The sequence below is a fragment of the Saccostrea cucullata genome, unplaced genomic scaffold (genome assembly GCF_032062105.1).
Source record: "Saccostrea cucullata isolate Sc308-1 unplaced genomic scaffold, CSIRO_AGI_Scuc_v1 ctg888, whole genome shotgun sequence".
NCBI lineage: Eukaryota > Metazoa > Mollusca > Bivalvia > Ostreida > Ostreidae > Saccostrea > Saccostrea cuccullata.
The window spans coordinates 109,113-119,607 of NW_026941285.1; the positions used below are offsets into that span (position 1 = coordinate 109,113).

Consider the following 10,495-nt stretch of genomic DNA (forward strand, 5'->3'; position numbering starts at 1 on the left):
ATGCTAAGACAGTAAAGTACTGTACTAAATATGATCTTGGAGAAAGAATTTTCTGTTTATATATAATGTCATCGTCGAAAACCATGGGACTCCGAATCATGACTTAAGACGATGATATAGTCGAGAAATAACAATAGCTGTCAAGGATACAATACCGAAGAATGAGTTCAAGATTGGTTCCCACTGCAGTCTGCTAAAGCCAGTCCGTACTTTTTCACTTCGTTCGTGCGCGAAAAGAAAAAGCTGGGACTGGCTTAAGTCAGACTGGTTCCTACTGCTACATGTAGGGCTTTCTACACACGCAGAGTAAACATTGTTAGTCGTTTACATATATTAGTCTGTACTCGTACTTAGCTTTATCAAAAAATTTTGAAATATTATTTTAGAAACAGAGACATACTAGTAATTAGTATTATTTAGAGAACTCGACAATTTGTATCGTAGATACAAATTTTACGAGTGCGAAAATGAAACTGCCCCCAAATTTGTATCTACGATACAGAACCTGTCGAGTTCTCTAAATGATTTGTGACACGATCAATCAAAAATAGCCCCGCCCACTTTATAACTTTGCAGCATCCACTGTTGATGAGGCCCCGACGGGGAGTACGCATCCGCAGTATATATATTTCCACGGAAAACGTAAAATTCGGTCAGATTTGTTTTGACAATTTAACGGGGTAGACGTAATCGAGTGATAGCCAATTTTAATGGATGGATTGGAGAATTTAACCGTAATTGTTGTGATCTATTGTTATAATTGTAGATGGAGATTTATCATAATTTATTTCAGGGGTCTTAAAATCCCGGTTTAACTAGATTTACAAAAACAGGATTTACAGAAAATTCTTCGATGGACTTTGATGTCAGGGATTTTCATTTTCAAATTGAATGGCGACATTAAAAACGAAGTAAAAGAGACGTGTGGCTGTCGTCAGCGAGAAGGATTTTTTCCGTGATAGCGAATTTTCCGTTTCGTGTGGATTGTTCAAAATTAGGTACAGAGGATGTTTTCCGTTATTGCGATTTTTTTTTTACTTTCGATCGAAATTACGTGTAGATTCTGTGTGGAATAAGTTTTTAGAAATTGATTGAGAAATTTTGACATTCTACATTCTCAGGAAAATACCGGGGATTTCTTCAAAATTAATTATAGGAAAACATCAGTATTTATTATGTGTACGTGCAAGCTTTGCTAAATTGAATCAGATTTATTTTTAGACCGTGCTGAATTTTAGATACAGAATAGTTGGCAAATACACTGTATACAGGGCTAATACAGAACGGAAAGTAGCTCCGCCCACCACAGTCCCGTTCTGTATTGCTAATACAGAACAGTAAACTTCAAAGAAAAACACCGCTATCGTGTCACAATATAAAATATATACAGTTTCCCAGGTCTTTCCCTAGTTGTCATGAAATAAGTGTTTTATTACCTAACCTACTACTAGTATATAATTTCTTAAAATGATGATATAGCGTAATAATCAAATGGATTTTAGAATAAATCGGCCAAATTTTTTATTTCTTGAAATCAAACTGAACAATAGACTAACCAAATTCTCACGCCGATTGGTTTAAAAACAATATATAATAAAATATCAATTTATCAGTGCCTCATTTGTAAACAACCTTATAATGTCTTGAAGGTTTGAATGTTATAACATGCTGAGTTGGAGTTTTAACGCAAAGATCTATACTGAATGAAGGGTCCTACATTTTTCCCAAACTACCTTCAGAAAAAGTGTTCTTGGCCTCTTCTTGGAAGTGATATTAAATTAAACATATATTTATATATATGGCACGCCAAATTCACAAAAATGAGATAAACATAGTTTCACAGTCGATAAACTAGGTTTATTGGTTGTAAACTATAGTTTACGGACTGTAAACTATAGTTAACAACGTTAATCTATATTTTACATCCGTAAACCATAGTTAACGCGATAATCTATGTTTCACAACCGTAAACTATACTTAACACTGAAAACAATCATTTGCGATTGCAAAACATAGATTTTCTGATAAATACAGTTTCACGATTTACAAGTTTACAAACCGTTAACTATAGTTAACGATCTGATAAATATAGTTTCACGATTTGTGAAACTATGATTAACAACTCTTAACTATAGTTTACGATTGTAAACTATAGTTTACAAACGTGAATCTATGTTTATCAACAAAATCTATCGTTAACGCTTATTACAGACAGATAAACTTAGATTATCATTCGTAAACTATAGTTAACAACCGTTAAATATGGTTTTACAGATGAAAACTATACTTAACGAATCGTTAACTATAGTTTACGGTTTGTAAACTATAGTTTACAGTCGATAAACCTAGTTTATCAAATGTGAAACTAGGTTTATCTCATTTTTGTAAATTCGGCGTGCCATATATATAGATATCAGGATTACTTTTCAGATGATAATTTCAAATTGAATGCCATTAAGTTGCTTTATTTTATACATATTAATTCAATGTAATATAGCTGTAAAGTACGGGAAATTGATTATGACGTCATAATAGATATTTCAGCCAGGCAACAGTTAATTCTGTGGCCCGGTCAACAGTTCGACTGTTTCATGATCACGCAAAAGCATAAAATGAATCGTGAAACAGTTCAAAATGCCTAATTACAATTTATATAGTAGGTTAGGTAATAAAACACAACTAGAGAAACAGTCAAACTGTTGTCCCTCGATAATGGGGAAGACCTGGGAAACTGTTGCCCTCGGCCTTCGGCCTCGGGCAACAGTTTCCCAGGTCTTCCCCATTACCTCGGAACAACAGTTTGACTGTTCCCCTCGTAGTCATGAAATAAGTGTATAATAATGATAGATTGGTTTTTCTGATAAGGTTATTGTATCGACCATGAAACTTGCGAAATGACGACTTTAAACGAGAGTGTTGATTTTTTTTCAGAAACTATAGAGAAACAAATTATGTCATCATGTCTCGATTAAGCTGTTCCATTTAACACCAGCGGGAAAATTTGTTTGCTTACCTGTGTATGGAATGCAGACGATTTTAGCTTTCATTACATTAAAGATAGCCTTTGTAAATTACATATATGTATTGATTTGTTTTGATGAATATACAATAACAAAATCATGTTCCTGTTTTACTGCTCTATTGGGACTAAAATCACGTTGTTTAAATGTGTAGGGATGTCCGTGGAATAACCCCGCTTATTTATAACCAGAAGTCTCTGTCGAGACTGAAGCTCTACTGGTTTGTACATATAGCAAAGTATAGCAAAGGAAGAGAAAAGTACTTAAGCAGTTGGAAATTGAAACTTTTCAACAGCAATAAATAGAATAATGATCCTTGATTAAGTCTCTTTATGTTCTTAGTGTAGTCTACTTGCATGCCACATTATATTATAATCAGACTAAAACTGTATTTGGAGTAGCATTTTGAGAGTATTTAACAGAAATTTCTATTTTTAGTAACCATGGCAACACCATTCATGGAAGTGAAAAACTGATACACAGAATTATGTACCTTAGTGTAGTCTACTTGTGTGCCAAGTTATATTGAAATCAGACCAAAACTGTAGGAGGAGTAGCATTTTGAAAGAATTTCACAGAAATTTCTATTTTTAGTAACAACAGCAACACTGTTCATCAAAATCAAAAACCGATAAATAGAATTATGTACCTTAGTGTAGTCTACTTGCTGTGTGCCAAGTTATATTGAAATCAGACCAAAACTGTAGGAGGAGTAGCATTTTGAAAAATTGTTTACAGACAGACAAACGGACAGACAGACAGACAGACACGGATCCAACACCGTTCATTTTTTGCCAAGTGGTGAGAGAGAGAGAGAGAGAGAGAGAGAGAGAGAGAGAGAAGAGAGGATAATCGTTTTAGAATAAATATTTGTAGTCTTACTTATGTATTGAATATATTTCACACATTTAGTTTCCTCTACTATTCCTTCACTATTACTTTTTTATGAGAGAATGGAGAAAATAGTCTATTATTTTTATATATCTCATATACGATAAGTAACATGTGAGATTTAATTAGATAACGCTATCTTTGGCCGTGTTGGCTATATACACCGTTTTTTAATCATCTTTTGAAGGAACTCTGTAATGCTTTGTTTTAAACCCACCCGCACCCCACCCCTAAAAAAATTTTCAAATTCTAAAATAGAATTCTTTTTACTCTTTGGAAATGCTGCAAATCCATTCAATTTCAAGGCTTCAGTACTTTAGATTTTGAAATGTGTTTTTTTTTATTCGGACTGGGGGGTTTACCTTTTCAAAGAAAAAAGGGACATAAACAAACTTATTATTTACCACAACCTTGGATCTTTCCATACATGTGTGTCAATCTTTGCTTGAGAGTGTGTATGACAGACACAAGCCTGGAACCCCCCTTTCAAAAATGGCTGGATCCGCCCCTGAGACAGACGGACGGACGACGGACGCATTACTATCGCATAAGCTCTTCTGGTCTCTGACCAGTAGAGCTAAAAACCGACATTCATCAGCAACTTCATGCAATTTACAGTGTTTATACTGCAAAAGACGACACATCGATGTAATCTAAACAAGTATTTCATTCTACAGCCAAACATGCATTTGAATTGTTCAGGTTTGATACGTGCTTCTGATCTGATATTTTTTATGACGTTCATGATTTATTGGAGAATAAGGTCCGCAATATTTCTTTGATCTCGGCAATAATCGTGGTAGAATTGTACTTTTTGGATAACTTTTTCTGTGATAAGGCCTCTTCAGGATATGAAAGTACACCCCTGGTCAAAATATTTTTTTTTTCTTTTTTTGTCTTGAATTATGTTTCTAGTACTATTTACAACGTATTTTGAAAAATCCAAAAAATAACATTGATTTAACGATTTACTAAAAAAGTCATACCCTGGTATTATAAAATAGAGTATTTTATAATACCAGGGTATGACTTTTTTTAGTAAATCGTTAAATCAATGTTATTTTTTGGATTTTTCATATGGAATACGTTGTAAATAAGTACTAGAAACATAATTCAAGACAAAAAAAGAAAAAAAAATATTTTGACCAGGGGTGTATAGTTGGGGGGGGGGTCCTGTCCACAAGTACCTGTGTTCAGGATGTGAAAGTGAGCGATTTTGATTTCTCCATACTTTCTATCTTAAATATTTACTGTACTTAATTTAATTTTTTCCAGTTTGCATGCATTTTATGTAAACTAAAATTTATCAAAAGTTTACAACGTCATACTAGTTATGCAAATACATATATTTAGGTGTAGCATAGGTATCGGTACCGGGAGGGGGGCTTAGGCACGTAGATGTTTTACAGAAATATACATAATATAGACATTGAAAAGTGGGGCTTACCTTTGTGTGTGTGGTGGGGGGGGGGGGGGGTTCCACGTTCAATTTGCAATTTTCAAGCATTGCCTAGTTTGAAAATATGCTCGTCATGCTCTATTGTATCGTATCGACTGAGAGACACCCCTTTAGATTTAACGTGCATGATTGGGTTCTAAAAGGGGCATATATATATTATATGTTTTCTCAAACTCTGTCTGAGTTAATGATTGGAATTGTAAATATACCGCTCTATCTGAGGGAAAATCACAGTTGCATTAAAAAATTCTCAACTAGAGATTATTTGCACCGTGCTTCTCCCCCTAGGTTCCTGTTCATAGCGAAGAACTGGGTGGCTCAGTCTTCTTCAGATTTACTGCACTCAGAATTAAACATCAATTCCCTAGGATTACCTGCCATTGGTGCTTCTATTATATTCTTACACTTACTTTTTCTTTAATATCTCTCCTCTCTCTTTTTGATTCATCTGTCGGCCTCTTTCGTGAACTTCTAAGGCTTCGCTTTATATATCCTTGGACTAGTCCATGCCCAACTAGGGTAGTAAGGTCATTCCATTATTTGAAAATCCGAACATCTTGCTCAAACAAGTAATAGTTATTGTATATTTATTATGGTGTATCCTGAGTTATTTGGACGAAGGGCGGTGACGAGTGCGAAGCACGAGTCTCCGCCCTTCGTCCAAATCAATCAGGATACACCATAATAAAATAAATTAAATATTCAATAACTTTCTTGTATCATGGCCAATCAAACGTCTTGTCACAGATTTTCAGCATGATTTTTAATTACACCAATATTTTGAAAGAATTTCACAGAAATTTCTATTTTTAGTAACAACAGCAACACTGTTCAAAATATAGTTTTTGTCAGGTGACCGCATGGATAATCTCTCCTTCCTGTCAGTATTTTTAATAAACATTTTACGTGCGTGTGTTCATGAGAAAGGACGTCGGATTGCAGCATACCAGCCCCCCCCCCCCCCTCCCGGATTTCCTTGTCAACTGTTTTGGAGGCCCCCTTTCTTTTAAATGTAGCTACGGACTTAAAGTGGCCGAGTTGTGATTCTGGAGGTGTGATTCTGTGCATGAGTGCTGGGGGCACCGACCTGGAGCCCCCCCCCTTTCAAAAATTGCTGGATATCGATCCGCCCCTGGATTGTTAATGAAATTCACAAGAAAACCTTTGGATATCAAAGAAGAAAAATTCGAAGTTGAAGAAGGTAAATTCAAGTGTTATTCAAAAATCAAGAAAAAAAAAACCGCTGATCATTTGATATATTTGAGAGCTGTCGTATTCACGAAAACGCTGTGTCAGGGTCAATTACTCTTCATCTGTGAATGCAGTACAGCTTAAGCCCTATATTACAACAGATGGGATATTTTAATATATTTCTGTCTGGAATTCATGTCAAGAATTTGATTTCTAGTTACTGTGGATTGAATATTTGAAGAGATCCGTAAAATCATTTCGTGGTTCACTTAGGGATATATACGTACTGTAATTTATGTGAAAGACTTTTATTTCACTTGCAGAAATTTTGCATTTGTATATTACAAAGCCCATTCATTCTGTAATTCAGATTCAATATACATGTAAATTAAAATGATGAAATCGCCTTGGTGTTCAATAATTTATTTACACGGCACAGTTTCGGCTGGCTCCGCCCATCGGTGTATCTCCAGTTATTGTACACTTGACTTCAAAGGAAAAACACCGCAGCCATGATACAACTCCAATTTATTTTTATACAAATAGGTGTTATAGGTCCAATTAAAATGATGTCGCTGGTTTCCATTGAAGCATTAAGCCTCTTACACATTTATTTATAAAGAATTTTATATTTCAACTTACCAAGCATGGACTTCAGGATATTGAAATAATAGTCCATAGCTCTGTCATCACATCCATTCATTACATATAGTGAAATTTTAGCTATAAACTATAGTGTTAAAATAATTAAATGAGAATTGTTGCTGAACATAAATGAGGATTATCGCATAGGCAACACAACCAACCAAGGACGGTATGTCATCTGGTTTACAGAAACATTTAGGGACAGGTTCAACTTCTACGGTACCAAAATTTCTACATATAATACTACATTGCCCTTATTTGACCTTACTGTAACAAAAGGGGGCGGCCTTCAATAAACATTTTGAATAGTAAAAAAGTTATGTTTGAAAAAAAGTGGGGGGGGCTCCCCTCCCCCTCCCCCAGGGCAGTAATGTTACGTGCCTGTGCTGGAGTTAACCTTGGATTCGTGTACATTTTTAGCTAACCTGTGCTTTTCTAATTAGAGATGTTCCTGACGTGCATGTGTAGCAATGAAATATTAATTCTTCATTTTTTCGAGTGGTCATCAGGATTTTGGGCTACAACCACGCCAATGGGTCAATGTACTCTTTTAAAAAAGGGGTGTGAACATACTTGCATATGAAATCATTTTAAAAAACAAAACTGCCCCCCCACATTTCAACAGTGTAGCGTTATAAAGAAAATACAAAAAGTTTGAACTGAAAGATATTTGGTCTAAATACATACCCCCCCCCCCCCCCCCCCCCCCCCCCACGAAATCTTTTGACTTTGGGCAACTTTTAAAATTTTTTTTTTGGTTTTTTTTTTGGTTTTTTTTTTGCAAACTTTTTTTAAAAAAAAATTATTTACACTACGTGCCTGAAATCATTTTAAAAAACAAAACTGAACAAGCCAGAAAATACAAAACTGATCTAAATACATTCTTTTGACTACAAATTTAAAATTATTTACACTCTGTTATTCTTATAAAATACCCGTAAGGTCAAAAATAATAACCATAGACGTTTTTTAAACTCCGACCATACACGTGCTTAAATAAAAAAAAAATAAGAAATTAGTATAGGCCTACTCATTAACGACCCCTCCCCCCCCCCTCGCCAGCCATCTCCGTACACTTCTATGATTTGCTTCCAAGTGGTTTGCAAATGACTCATGAAATCGGTTTGGGGATAAATTCAATATAGGCCTACTTATAAAATATTTGCATACTTCCTCCCTTTTCTTTTACTTTTTTTATTTTTGGAGTTAAGGTCATACGCAACATATTATCGTTTTACAAACAGCGTGACAGTTTGCTTGATAGGGAGTGCTAAAATTTTGTATGCCCATTATCATTTTACACATCGATTGGACGATTGATTTCAATGGAATTAATAATACTTTGCAAATGAAACAGAGGACCCAACAATACCACTGACAATACTGACCAATCGTTTTGAATGACATGTTTACGAGTATGCAGTAAACAACAATTACATGTGGACGGACAAAGCAAGTTTTACAACCTATAATGATAGCTACATTAGTACAGCAGTAGCTGAGTAGCCTTGCTTACTAATTCCATTCTTTTGAGTTTTCTTATACATGCCAAAGGCCTACATAAAACCCCATGTGGTCAAATCACAACAAATATTATACACGCGTTTTTTTTAAGGACAGAAAGCGTTCTTAGGCAGACCACGTGTTGCTGGTGAGTACAAATGCCGCACTGGGAATAATCATTCAATGTGATTGGCCAATATTATCAGCATATTGTTGTATTCTGGGTTTCATATGCAAATTATTATTGATTCCATTCAAATCAAACATCCAATCGATGAGTAAAATGATAATCAGCATACAAACTTTAGCACGCCCTATCAAACAAACTGTCACGCGCTGTTTGTAAAACGATAATAGTTTGAACTTTATTGGGTTCTTCCCTGGAGTTGAAGAGTTCCAACAAAAGAAGGACTTGTGTGCAATACTTTTAATGTCTATATATAGATTTGTACATGCACCTCTTCTAAAACTAATTTTGATGAAAAAAAGTCTGGAATTTATGTTTTGTAATTTTTGTACATTTTTCTTTGAATAATGCAAATATTTTCATAATTTGATATCTTTTCAAAACCCCTGGTAACATGCTGATTTTTTTGTCGAAGAACATGTAATGGTATTATAAGTTAAAATTTAATAAGAATATCTTGAAAGTTATCAGTAGGTAAGGTACCTTGCCAGGAAGGATAACTCCAAAATTTAATATTAAATTTAAAATGCATCAAAATTAAGCTTGAATTTTTTTTTCATGCAACAATTTTCATTTTATTCATCTTTATAAGATTCAAGGTTTTTGGAAGTCTTAGAAAAGCTCTTATAAAAGTTGACATTTGTACCCTATACAAGGATAAAAAATAATACAGTTTTAGAGAAATAATATTTTCTTGAAACCAGCCTTAGATACCAATGCTTATAAGCATGATATGAAATAAAAAGTGATTTTTGGTGTCTTGCAATGATAGCAAATGCCTTTTAAACTATGTATTATAGAATACATGACGGAAAGAGAAGACGAAAAATACAATCATGACAATTTCTATATATGCCTGGATACCTATCACTTTTTAGCCTAAAATATATTTGTTGATCATTTTGCAATTAGAAAATGCATTGCTAATATTCCAATTCGCTTTTTCTGCATAATTATTGGATATTTAACTAGTAGTTTCCCTATGGAAATATTGTGGATAAGTTTACATAACTTTGTGGATTCAGAGATATTTTTATGAGTATTTTTGATTACTTAATTGCTAATTTTATTCAACTGAGGATCGGACTACCTTAATTGACATTGATATAACGAATTTATCCTCACTACTACCATTACCAAATTTAAATTGCGATGCTTTGCAATATATAATTCAGTAAATATTATAGCTGCAGATCTGCAGCGTTATGGTTTTATATGTGTTTGTCTTTGTCCATAACGCTACAGATCCCGTAATGCAAAAAGGTGCAGTTTACGGCGCAATATTTTTTTGCGCACTTTTGGGGTGAATTTTTTCACTTTTCAGCATCGTTCAATTGACTACGTTTCACTAGGCACATTATTTAATTAATCTGTACATTTTTTCCATATCCCAACCCTTTATAGTCGTCTTAAAAGTGATAAACTCGTTTGATTAAAATTATTTGTTAGATTGCTGAAAATTCACTTCAAGCGAGTTTATTGCCTGTAGAGACAACTATAAATGGTTGAGAGGTGGATGAAATATACATATTGGCTACAGAATGTGTCTCGAATTAGGTAGTGATTGAAAGGTAGTTGATTGACCAATGCTAGAAAGTG

At 34.2% G+C, this 10,495-nt stretch overlaps 1 long non-coding RNA gene across 1 annotated transcript; it reads left to right on the plus strand.

Moving 5' to 3' along the window:
- Window positions 1–1,392: 1,392 nt before the first annotated feature.
- Window positions 1,393–3,120, plus strand: LOC134257555 (uncharacterized). The gene is made up of 2 exons (XR_009989946.1): window positions 1,393–1,672; window positions 2,943–3,120. It is a non-coding gene; the product is annotated as an uncharacterized LOC134257555 (long non-coding RNA).
- Window positions 3,121–10,495: the final 7,375 nt, after the last annotated feature.